Source organism: Arachis ipaensis, chromosome B5 (genome assembly GCF_059453495.1).
Source record: "Arachis ipaensis isolate K30076 ecotype BB chromosome B5, ASM5945349v1, whole genome shotgun sequence".
In the NCBI taxonomy this organism is placed as follows: domain Eukaryota; kingdom Viridiplantae; phylum Streptophyta; class Magnoliopsida; order Fabales; family Fabaceae; genus Arachis; species Arachis ipaensis.
The window spans coordinates 54848439-54861912 of record NC_142440.1 but is presented as its reverse complement, the minus strand read 5'-3'; the positions used below and the strand labels follow the sequence as shown (position 1 = coordinate 54861912).

General features: G+C 39.9%; 1 non-coding gene across 1 annotated transcript; it reads right to left on the bottom strand.

Annotated features, from left to right (window-relative positions):
* Window positions 1–226: 226 nt before the first annotated feature.
* On the bottom strand, window positions 227–334 carry LOC148564230 (small nucleolar RNA R71). Its single transcript, XR_015885390.1, has one exon. It is a non-coding gene; the product is annotated as a small nucleolar RNA R71 (small nucleolar RNA).
* Between the last annotated feature and the right edge of the window lie 13140 nt (window positions 335–13474).

Genomic DNA, 13474 nt, shown 5'->3' with positions numbered 1-13474 from the left:
TCCATCTGAAGATCCTTTTCAGTTCTTAACTGAATTCTTGCAGATATGTGATACTGTTAAGAATAATGGAGTAGATTCTAAAGTCTACAAGCTCATGCTTTTCCCTTTTGCTGTGAGAGACAGAGCTAGAATATGGTTGGACTCTCAACCTAAGGATAGCCTGAACTCTTGGGATAAGCTGGTCAGGGCTTTCTTAGCCAAGTTCTTTCCTCCTCAAAAGCTGAGTAAGCTTAGAGTGGATGTTCAGACCTTTAGACAGAAAGAAGGTGAATCCCTCTATGAAGCTTGGGAGAGATACAAAGAACTGACCAAAAAGTGTCCTTCTGACATGCTTTCAGAATGGACCATCCTGGACATATTCTATGATGGTCTATCTGAATTGGCTAAAATGTCATTGGATATTTCTACAGGTGGATCCATTCACCTAAAGAAAACGCCTGCAGAAGCTCAAGAACTCATTGACATGGTTGCTAATAACCAGTTCTTGTACACTTCTGAGAGGAATCCTGTGAGTAATGGGACGCCTATGAAGAAGGGAGTTCTTGAAATTGATACTCTGAATGCCATACTGGCTCAGAATAAAATATTGACTCAGCAAGTCAATATGATTTCTCAGAGTCTGAATGGAATGCAAGCTGCATCCAACAGTACTCAAGAGGCATATTGTGGAGAAGAAGCTTATGATCCTGAAAACCCTGCAATAGCAGAGGTAAATTACTTAGGTGAACCTTATGAAAACACCTATAACTCATCATAGAGAAATCATCCAAATTTCTCATGGAGGGATCAACAAAAGCCTCAACAAGGCTTTAATAATGGTGGAAGAAATAGGTTTAACAATAGTAAACCTTTTCCATCATCCACTTAGCAACAGACAGAGAACTCTGAACAAAATACCTCTAATTTAGCAAACTTTGTCTCTGATCTATCTAAGGCCACTGTAAGTTTCATGAATGAAACAAGGTCCTCCATTAGAAATTTGGAGGCACAAGTGGGCCAGCTAAGTAAAAGGATCACTGAAATCCCTCCTAGTACTCTCCCAAGCAATACAGAAGAAAATCCAAAAGGAGAGTACAAGGCCATTGAATTAATTACCATGGCTGAACCAGTAACGGAGGTTGAGGACGTGAATCCCAGTGAGGAAGACCTCCTGGGACGTCCAGTGATCAATAAGGAGTTTCCCTCTGAGGAACCAAAGGAATCTGAGGCTCATTTAGAGACCATAGAGATTCTATTAAACCTCCTTATACCATTCATGAGCTCTGATGAATATTCCTCTTCTGAAGAGAATGAGGATGTTACTGAAGAGCAAGTTACCAAGTACCTTGGTGCAATCATGAAGCTGAATGCAAAATTATTTGGTATTGAGACTTGGGAAGATGAACCTCCCTTGTTCACCAATGAACTAAGTGATCTGGATCAACTGACATTGCCTCAGAAGAAACAGGATCTTGGAAAGTTCGTAATACCTTGTACCATAGGTAACATGATCTTTGAAAAGGCTCTGTGTGACCTTGGTTCAGGGATAAACCTCATGCCCCTCTCTGTAATAGAGAAACTGGGAATCTTTAGGGTGCAAGCTACTAAAATCTCATTAGAGATGGCAGACAATTCAAGAAAACAGGCTTATGGACAAGTAGAGGACGTGTTAGTAAAGGTTGAAGGCCTTTACATCCCTGCTGATTTCATAATCCTTGATACTGGGAAGGATGAGGATGAATCCATCATCCTTGGAAGACCTTTCCTAGCCACAACAAGAGCTGTAATTGATGCTGACAGAGGTGAATTAGTCCTTCAATTGAATGAGGACTCCCTTGTGTTTACAACTCAAGGTTACCCTTCTGTAAACATGGAAAAGAGGCACAGTAAGCTTCTCTTAAAACAGAGTCAACCAGAGCCCCCACAGTCAAACTCTAAGTTTGGTGTTGGGAGGCCACAACCAAACTCTAACTTTGGTGTTGAACTCCCATATCCAAACTCTAAGTTTGGTGTTGGGAAGTCTCAACAATGCTTTGAACATCTGTGAGGCTCCATGAGAGCCCACTGTCAAGCTATTGACATTAAAGAAGCGCTTGTTGGGAGGCAACGCAATTTTTATTTATCTAATTTTATTTTTCTTGTTCTTTCATGTTTTATTAGGTTCATGATCATGTGGAGTCACAAAATAAATATAAAAAATAAAAACGGAATCAAAAACAGCAGAAGAAAAATCACACCCTGGAGGAAGACCTTACTGGCGTTTAAACGCCAGTAAGAAGTATCTGGTTGGCGTTCAATGCCAGAACAGAGCATGGTTCTGGCGCTGAACACCCAAAATGGGCAGCATCTGGGCGTTTGAATGCCAGAATTGCACCCTAGAGAAGAGCTGGCGCTGAACGCCCAGAACAAGCATGGTTCTGGCGTTCAACGCCAGAAATGGGCAACAAATGGGCGTTCAACGCCCAGAACAAGCACCAATCTGGCGCTGAACGCCCAGAGTTGTGTGCAAGGGCATTTTGCATGCCCAATTTGGTGCAAGGTTGTAAATCCTTGAACACCTCAGGATCTGTGGACCCACAGGATCACCTCAGGATCTGTGGACCCCACAGGATCCCCACCTACCTCCACTCACTTCTTCTCACCCCTCTTTCACACAATCCCATAAACACTCTTCCCCAAAACTCTTCACCAATCACCTCAATCTCTCTTCCCTATCATCACATCCATCCACTTTTCCCCATAAACCTACTTCATAAACTCCACCTACCTTCAAAATTCAAAATCATTTTCCACCCAAAACCCACCCTTATGGCCGAACCTTACCCCCCTCCCTTCCCTATATAAAGCCCTCCATTCTTCTTCATTTTCACACAACACAACCCTCTCTTCCCCTTCTTGGCCGAATACACCCCTCTCCCCTCTCCTCCATATTCTCTTCTTCTTCTTCATCTATTCTTTCTTCTCTTGCTCGAGGACGAGAAATATTCTAAGTTTGGTGTGGTAAAAGCATAAGCTTTTTGTTTTTCCATTACCATTGATGGCACCCAAGACCGGAGAATCCTCTAGAAAAGGGAAAGGGAAGATAAAAGCTTCCACCTCTGAGTCATGGGAGATGGAAAGATTCATCTCCAAAGCTCATCAAGACCACTTCTATGATGTTGTGGCCAAGAAGAAGGTGATCCCCGAGGTCCCTTTCAAGCTCATCACCATGAGATCCCGGAGATGCCTCAAATGCATTTTCCTCCACAAAACTATTGGGAGCAAATCAACACCTCCCTAGGAGAATTAAGTTCCAACATGGGACAATTAAGGGTGGAACATCAAGAGCACTCCATCATCCTTCAGGAAATTAGAGAAGATCAAAAAGCAATGAGGGAGGAGCAACAAAGACAAGGAAGAGACATAGAAGACCTCAAGGACATCATTGGTTCCTCAAGAAGGAAACGCCACCATCACTAAGGTGGACTCATTCCTTGTTCTTACTTTCTCTATTTTTCGTTTTCTATGTTAAGTGCTTATCTATGTTTGTGTCTTCATTACATGATCATTAGTATTTAGTAACTTTGTCTTAAAGTTATGAATGTCCTATGAATCCCTCACCTCTCTTAAATGAAAAAAGTTTTAATTCAAAAGAACAAGAAGTACATGAGTTTCGAATTTATCCTTGAACTTAGCTTAATTATATTGATGTGGTGACAATGCTTCTTGTTTTCTGAATGAATGCTTGAACAGTGCATATGTCTTTTGAAGTTGTTGTTCAAGAATGTTAAATATGTTGGCTCTTGAAAGAATTATGACAAGGAGACATGTTATTTGATAATCTGAAAAATCATAAAAGTGATTCTTGAAGCAAGAAAAAGCAGCAAAGAACAAAGCTTGCAGAAAAAAAAATAGGCGAAAAAAAAAAAGAAGAAAAAGCAAGCAGAAAAAGCCAAAAGCTCTTAAAACCAAGAGGCAAGAGCAAAAAGCCAATAACCCTTAAAACCAAAAGGCAAGGGTAAATAAAAAGGATCCCAAGGCTTTGAGCAACAGTGGATAGGAGGGCCTAAAGGAATAAAATCCTTGCCTAAGCGGCTAAACCAAGCTGTCCCTAACCATGTGCTTGTGGCGTGTAGGTGTCAAGTGAAAACTTGAGACTGAGCGGTTAAAGTCAAGATCCAAAGCAAAAGAAGAGTGTGCTTAAGAACCCTGGACACCTCTAATTGGGGACTTTTGCAAAGCTGAGTCACAATCTGAAAAGGTTCACCCAGTTATGTGTCTGTGGCATTTATGTATCCGGTGGTAATACTGGAAAACAAAGTGCTTAGGGCCACGGCCAAGACTCATAAAATAGCTGTGTTCAAGAATCATCAGACTGAACTAGGAGAATCAATAACACTATCTGAACTCTGAGTTCCTATAGATGCTAATCATTCTGAACTTCAATGGATAAAGTGAGATGCCAAAACTATTCAAGAGGCAAAAAGCTACAAGTCCCGCTCATCTGATTGGAGCTATGTTTCATTGATAGTTTGGAATTTATAGTATATTCTCTTCTTTTTATCCTATTTGATTTTCAGTTGCTTGGGGACAAGCAACAATTTAAGTTTGGTGTTGTGATGAGCGAATAATTTATATGCTTTTTGGCATTGTTTTTAGTATGTTTTTAGTAGAATCTAGGTACTTTTAGGGATGTTTTCATTAATTTTTATGTTAAATTCAAATTTCTGGACTTTACTATGAGTTTGTGTGTTTTTCTGTGATTTCAGGTATTTTCTAGCTGAAACTGAGGGACTTGAGCAAAAATCAGATTCAGAGGTGGAAGAAAGACTGCTGATGCTGTTGGATTCTGACCTCCTTACACTCAAAGTAAATTTTTTAGAGCTACAGAACTCCAAATGGTGCGCTTCTAATTGCGTTAGAAAGTATACATCCAAGGCTTTCCAGCAATGTATAATAGTCCATACTTTCATCGCGTTTAGATGACGTAAAAGGGCGTTGAACGCCAGTTTTACGCTGCTGTTTGGAGTTAAACGCCAGAAACACGTCACAAACCAGAGTTGAACGCCAGAAATACGTTACAACCTGGCGTTCAAATCCAGAAAGAGCCTCTGCACGTGTAACATTCAAGCTCAGCCCAAACACACACCAAGTGGGCCCCGAAAGTGGATTTATGCATCAATTACTTACTTCTGTAAACCCTAGTAACTAGTTTAGTATAAATAGGACTTTTTACTATTGTATTAGATATCTTTGGATCATCTTTGGATGCCTGGTTCTTAGATCATGGGGACTGGCCATTCGGCCATGCCTGGACCTTTCACTTATGTATTTTCAACGGTAGAGTTTTTACACTCCATAGATTAAGGTGTGGAGCTCTGCTGTTCCTCATGAATTAATGCAAAGTACTACTGTTTTTCTATTCAATTCAACTTATTCCGCTTCTAAAATATTCATTCGCACTTCAACATGAATGTGATGAACGTGACAATCATCATCATTCCCTATGAACGCGTGCCTGACAACCACTTACGTTCTACCTTCGATTGAATGAGTATCGCTTGGATCTTTTAATCAGAATCTTCGTGGTGTAAGCTAGATTGATGGCGGCATTCATGAGAGTCCGAAAAGTCTAAACCTTGTCTGTGGTATTTTGAGTAGGACTCTGGGATTGAATGACTGTGACGAACTTTAAACTCGCGAGTGTTGGGCGTATTGACAGACGCAAAAGGAGGGTGAATCCTATTCCAGTATGATCGAGAACCTCAGATGATTAGCCATGCTGTGACAGAGCATTTGGACCATTTTCACAAGAGGATGGGATGCAGCCATTGACAAGGGTGATGCCTCCAGAAGATTAGCCATGCAGTGACAGCGCATCGGACCATTTTCTAGAGAGGATAAAAAGTAGCCATTGACAACGGTGATGTCCTTATATAAAGCCAGCCACAGAAAGGAGTAGGATTGATTGGATGAAGACAGCAGGAAAGCAGAGGTTCAGAGGAACGAAAGCATCTCTATACACTTATCTGAAATTCTCACCAATGATATAAATAAGTGTTTCTATCCTTATTTTCTATCTATTTATTATTTATGTTTGAAAACTCCATAACTATTTTATATCTGCCTGACTGAGATTTACAAGGTGACCATAGCTTGCTTCATACCAACAATCTCTGTGGGATCGACCCTTACTCACGTAAGGTTTATTACTTGGACGACCCAGTGCACTTGCTGGTTAGTTGTATCGAAGTTGTGAATGAAAAACAATTTATTAAGACGTGTGTACAGAGTTTCTGGTGCCGTTGCCTGAGATCACAATTTCGTGCACCAGAAACTATAAGAATTAAAAATCTATGTGCATTGATAAGCTATGTTTAGTTTTGCCTCTATTAAAAAAAATTTAAATAAATGAATAAGGGGACAAAATTATCCCAATGCTGAATTGAGAATTCAAAGATCAATGCACATATGATAAAAATTAAAATAAAAAGTTGATACACGGGTATGGAATGTAAAAGGGGAATTCTGGGTAGCTAGCTATGAATTCTAAGGTTATGCAAGTTATATAGGTTTGGTTGAAGCTTGGGTTAATTCCAGATTCAATTTATAAGCTCACTTGACCATACATGTATCCTTACCTACCTTGGCCCCATTACAACCTTGAAAAGACCTCATGATGTTTGCATGGGTGTATTAACTATTGTTGATTGGTTAGGAGAAGAACAAAAGTTAGAGAGCATGATTAGAGAAGGATAGAGTGATTACCCTATACACTAGAGAGATTAGAGCGTACATACATCATCAGTGAGGGTTCAATGCTTGAATTTCCATGTTCCCTGCTTTCATGAGCTATCTTCGTGCACTTTTATCTATCTTACTGTATAATGATAGAATTAGTGGAATTTGATTTGTAATTGTTTTGAAGAGCTTATTTACTTTTGATCAAGTGGACAGGAATCATATAGTTGCATTCATATATATAGGATTGCATTGCATTGCATGAGTTTCTGCATGTTCATACTTATTTACTTTATCTCCTGCAATTAAGCATGAGGACATGCTAATGTTTAAGTGTGGGGAGGTTGATAAACCACTATTTTATGGTTTATATTGTGTTTAATTATGTGGTTTTATCATGATCCTTACCCACTTATTCATTAATTTAGCATGCATTTATATTTCCTTCCTGAAATTATTACATGATTGAAAACTGCTTCCTAAAGACTTTTAATTATGCATTTTAATTCTCCTTTATTCCATTCGATGCCGTGATCTGTGTGTTAAGCGTTCCAGGCTTTATAGGGCATGAATGAGTTGGAGATTGGAAAGGAAGCTAGCAAAAATGGAAGGAACACAAGAAATTGAGGAGATAACCAGCGAGAAGTGACGCGGCCGCATGGTTCATGCGACCGCGCGAAAGAGGAGAAATCGCAGTGACGCGGCCGCATGGTTCACGTGACCGCGCGGACTGGAAAAGCACGAGCGACGCGGAGGCGTGGACGACGCGAACGCATGGCAAGGAAAAGCGCGAATGACGCGTCCGCATGGATGACGCGATCGCGTGACATGCGCGATCTGCAAATCTGCAGGATTCGCTGGGGGCGATTTTGGACCCTATTTTGACCCAGTTCTTGGCCCAGAACAGCAGACTAGAGCCAGAGAATATGCAGAAACCTGGGATAACATTCATTCGACACAGTTTTAGTTTTTAGATCTAGTTTTACTCCTCCCCTAGGTTTTCTCTCGGAAGACATTGATAGTTCTTAGGATTTTAATTTTTTTCTCTAGCTTTTTGCATTGGGATATTGAGAAGAGTTATCACCTCATCAAGACTTTGTCATTCTAGTTCGTTTTCTTTAGTTGGCTTACTCTTCCATGTTCTTTGCTTTGTTTAATTTTACCATTGGAATATTTTTAGGATTATTTAATACAAGGATCATTTTTATTTTTTATTGACTATTTTAATTTTTATTTACAATGTCTTTCTTTAATTCCTTTTTATATGTTATGAATTTTACCTTTACAATGAGTGAGTAGTTCCCTAACTTGATGGGGAGTTGATTGAAAGGAACCCTTTAGTTGGAAGATTCAAGAGAAAGATTGTAATTGGGTTATTATTGGTTTGCTCTCTAGTTCCTGACACCAATCCTCCCAAGAGTGGATTGGGACTTGTGGATAGACCAGTATTCCAACTTGTTTTTACTTTTAAGAGTGTTCCATCAAGAATAGGGCTTCCATGTAATCAACTCCCAGTCAAGGCTTTTATTTACATTATTCAATTTCATCAATTTAATTTCCTGTTTACTCAACTCAAACCTTTTCGAAAATATCTGATTAATAAAATAGCACCCTTTCCTGCAACTCGTTGGGAGACGACCTGGGATTCATACTCCCAGTATTTTAAATTTCAATTTTCTGTGACACCTTTCTAAATTGAGCGGTGGATTTCTGGCGAGTTAAGAACTATACTTGCAACGCATTTATTCTAATAATTTTTAATTCACCAATTTCTGCCCGCATCAGTCATCCTCATGAATCTGACTGCAGAAAAGCAAAAAGAGGAGAAACCTACAGCCTTCTTCGAAGCTGGAACTGGCACTTTTCCACCTCGTCACAATGTACCCATCAGATGTTAGGGTTTCGTCGTTCTTCACGGTGAGGCCAGGGGTACTTCGTTGGAGTGTTGTCGTTGCAGTGAGGGCAGGGGTTAGGGCTTTTGAAGAAGGGTTAAGGCGAGCACAATGAAGAAGGTTTAGCTAGGGCTTTCAAAGGGGGAAGCGGTGAAGCACAACAGAGATTGGTGGTCGCCATTGGGGCTTTCGAAGGAGGAGTTAGGGCAGGGCACAAAGAAGGAGTTAGCTAGGGCTATTTTTCTCTAAGTCTTTGAATCAAGAAGAATTGATCTCTGGAGCGTTTTTGTTTAATTCGAGCTTCTTTAATTTTTTTTCCAGAGGGAACCTTTTGGGCACGCTTTTGAAGCATGCCAAAAGGCTTGTAGGAAATGGCTACGCTTCTGAAACGCCACAATAATAAATTTTTGTTGCCACGTGATGAGATATTTTGGAGGAAATATAATTCTCTCCCAAAACACCCAAAACTAACCGGCAAGTGTACCGGGTCGTATCAAGTAATAAAAACTCACGGGAGTGAGGTCGATCCCACAGGGATTGAAGGATTGAGCAATTTTAGTTTAGTGGTTGATTTAGTCAAGCGAATCAAGATTTGGTTGATGGTTTTGTGACTTGCAGAATTAAATTGCATTGAAGTAAAGAGAACAAGAAATAAATTGCTGAAACTTAAAGAACAAGAAATTAAATGGCAGAAACTTAAAGTGCAAGAAATGTAAATTGCGGAATATTAAAGTGCAAGGAATGTAAATTGCTTGAAATGTAAAGGGGATTGGGATGTGGATTTGCAGAAATTAAACAAGGAAAAATTAAATTGCATCAAACAGAAGAGGGAAAGGGAATTGGGATTGAACCGGATATGAAGCAAAAAAGTAAATGAACATAGAAAGCAGTAAACAGAGAAGTGAAATGGGAAATTTAGATCTCAGGACCCAGAGACTAGAAAACCAAGTCTAGATCTCAATGCCTTCCTAGATCCAACAAGGACAATTGCAAGGGAATTGTAAATTGCAAAGAAAAGAGATGAAGAGCAATGAACCGGAAATGGAATTCAATTAGCAGTAAAGAAACAGAGAGATCCAAGATTGAGATTGAAACAGAATTTCTTCAATTCTCCAATCCAAGATCCAAGACAAATGTAAAATGAAATTGAAAGCAATGAAGACAAGAAATTAAAGTTCACTCAAGTTCAAAAGCTCTCCGAAAACTATTATGAAAATTCTAAAAGGAAAGCTCCTCGAATAACTTGAATTCTATCCTATTTATACACTTTCAAAAATGATCTTCAAGCCTTGAGTTGGGCCTTTGCTCTTGGTGGAATTGGATTGAAAGAGGCCTTTGTTGATTGCTCTTGAAGTTTGAAGAAGAACCAAAGTGAACCAATTGAACCGGTTTTGAGGTTAGCTAAAGTTGGACCAAAAGTTTGAGCCTCCAACTTTTCATAGCAGCAAAGCATATTTCTGCTGGTATGGACGTTGGTGCCAACGTTAGGGGTCTAACTTTGACCCTAACGTTGGCAATGCCTTATATGCTAGTGGCGCCAACGTTAGCCTCCAAGTTAGGGGGCTAACGTTGGCGCAAACGTTGGCCCTTCCCCCTTTGTAATTCATGTGCCAACGTTAGCCTCCAAGTTAGGGGGCTAACGTTGGCGCAAACGTTGGCCCTTCCCCCTTTGTAATTCATGTGCCAACGTTAGCCTCCAAGTTAGGGGGCTAACGTTGGCGCAAACGTTGGTGCCCAGGGGAGAACTTCTCAAGTTCCAACATTAGCCTCCAAGTTAGGGGGCTAACGTTGGGGCTAACTTTTGCCTCTTCCTTGAATATTTATGTGCCAACGTTAGCCTCCAAGTTAGGGGGCTAACGTTGGTGCAAACGTTGGATGGCCAGGGAGAAATTCATGTGCCAACGTTAGCCTCCAAGTTAGGGGGCTAACGTTGGGGCTAACTTCTTGCTTCCTGGTTCAATTTCACTTATTCCATTGTCCTCTCTTCACTCCTAGCCATTCCTCTTTGCTTCAACCTTTCTCCAAGCTTTCTTCACCTATCATTAATCAACCAAACTCATCAAAGCTATGCTCAAAATCATGAGATATTCATTCTTTCATAATATGCAACAAATATAGCATAAAACCTCATGAAATGGCATAAATTCATATATGGTTGGTTCAATCAAGGGAAACATGAAAATCTACTCAATTAGCTTGCTTGTAGCTCAAGAATGTGCATAATTCTAATGAAAGCAAAAGAAAAAGACTAGTTAAAATAGGCTAGGATGACTTGTCATCACAACACCAAACTTAAAGCTTGCTTGTCCCCAAGCAAGAAAAGATTTATGCTCCAAGGTTCTTTCAATTAAGATGGATTGAGGAACAATTGTAAAGTGCAGTGAGTGAAGTGATCAAGTATCAGTGGGGTGAACTCTAAATCATATGCTCATGCAAGGGCTTCAGTGCTCACTAGTCCTTACATATTGGGAGTCATAGGTCTTAGGATTTTCATCCAAATGGTATCATGGAGGTCTCTTTATATGTAATCACCTTGAAGCAGCTTATAGTTTCTGTGCTTTGGCCTCGACTCTAAGTATCATGTCTCAAAGCGGCTCTTTAGGTAAGCTTTCAATCAATACTCCTAAACCAGTTGGTTTTAAGGTATTAGGTGTTAAAGCACCCCTAAGGATTTACTTGCTCAAGCCTCTTTCTCTGACACACTTCAACCACAAGCATTTACTAGGATAACAACTCTTTGAGTTTTTGTTTCTTTCTTTCTTTTTCTGCCTAGTAATTGATGCTCAGAGCCTTGGACCATGTCCTTTTTGTTTTTGTATTTTCTTTTCTTTCTTTTGTTTTGGTTGCTGCTTCTTGGATCAAAAAGTTTTCGAGAATCTCCACAATACTTCTTTGAACTTCATGTCCCGCCTATGAGCTCCCATGCAAGTTTTCACAAGCATGCAACCTCAGTACATTATCATACAACTAGAACCACCACTTCTCCTAATCTTTTGCTTGCCTCAAAATTGTTTAATTCCTCAATCCTTCTTTTCAAAGAACTTTCATGTGATGCATTTCTTGGAAATTGAGTGCAAACAAGTTTTGAAGATAAGAATGTTGTGAATGATCAAACATCTTGCTTATTGAATTATAAAGGAAAACCATGCTATGCATGCAGGCAGGGGTAAAAAAAAAACTATACTATGCAGACAGGCAGCAACTTGCAATAGCAGCAATATTTGATGTAAACAGTCACTTAACAATACAACCTGTTGGAGTTCACTTGCTTTCCTCCTCATCACCATTGCTGACCTTTATGTTCATCTTTTGTTTCTTTGGTTGATGATTCTTAATCCCTCCAAAGGCTTGTATGATGCTCTGCAATGATATTGGAAGTTGCTTGTTCCCCAAGCACTTAGAAACAATGGTTAGCATGCAGGATTTATTTGTGGGCCTTTGTACTTACTTTGGTGTGAGAACACCAAACTTAGTACCTTGCCAATGGTTCTTGTGCATCAGATTAACCATGTGTAAAACTCTTTTTCTTTTTCAAAAATGACAAAACTGAAAACTAGGAAACAGCAAAATAGTTAACTAGTTCATCCATCATGCTTGAAGCCAGCATTATGCAGAAAATGAGAATGTGTTTTATGATGGGATTTTGGTGAAACACCAAACTTAGAATCCTTCATTCTCCCTTATATTGTTTTGGTGTGCAACACCAAACTTAGCTTCTTTGCAATGTAGATAAACTAATTAACCTTTTTATTAAATTAGTTATGAAAGGAAAACTACCTCAGGTTGGGTTGCCTCCCAACAAGCGCTCTTTTATTGTCACTAGCTTGACATCCTCTGTGCTTGCTTATTTCAGATTCTGAGCTTTCTTCTCCTTGTCCCATTGTCCATCTAAGTGAGGCTTTGCTTCCTTCTTACTTGTTTCTGTGAGGTTTTTGGCTAATTGTTCTATTTGCTTCCCAATTCCCCCGAGTAGGTCCTCATAGTGTTTGTTCATCCTCTTTAGATGTGTCATCATTCTCTGTACTCCACTTTCTAGATTGGAGATCCTTTGAGAATTCTGTGAGATTGTGTGGTGATGTTGTTGCAAATTTGGGATTGTGTCACTGGGCAGTGAGCTTGAAGATCTCTCAATAGAAATTTGCTTGGAGAGCTGCCCAATCTGCCTCTCCAGGATCTTCAATGAGGCTTCATGGTTTTTGTTTGTTATTTCTTGGTGTTTCATCATTTTTTTTATCAAGGTCTCCAAGTTGGTGAGTCTTTGAGGTTCAGGTGGTGCTTGTGGTGGGTTGTGAGATGTGGGTGGTGGGTGGTAGGCATTTTGCTTAGTGAGTTGGTTGTTGGAGTTGAAGTTCCTTGGTTCCTGATGTTGAGGTTCTCTCATTCTGAAATAAGAGTGTGGCTTCCATGGTGGAAATTGTTCATTCACTATGGTGGAGTGGAGAAAATCAATTTGTCTGGCCATTGACTCCAATTGTTGCTGAGTTTGCTGATGTAGCTGTTTGCTTTGATTCATGACTGCCTTCACTCCTTCAAAATTCATTGTCTCTTCCTCCAAAGTTGCATTCTGTGGTGTCTCCAATGAGTGTTGGTTGTTGGTTCTCTTGTCGTTGAACCTTGCAGTTCCTTGACTAGTTGCTGTTGCTTTGAGTAAATCATTTGAAGAGTGATCTACTGCTCTTCTCATTTCTGGGGTTAATCCTTCATAAAATGCTTGGAAAGCCACTTTGTCATTTGCTTTCTTGTATCTTTCCCATGCTTTGAGCAATGGTTCTTCCTCTCCTTGCATGAATGGATGTGTTCCCTCTTTCATCTTGATGTTTTGTCGGGATGTAGAGAATTTAGCTAGAAATTTGGCAACCAGACCATCCCAACTAGTGATACTT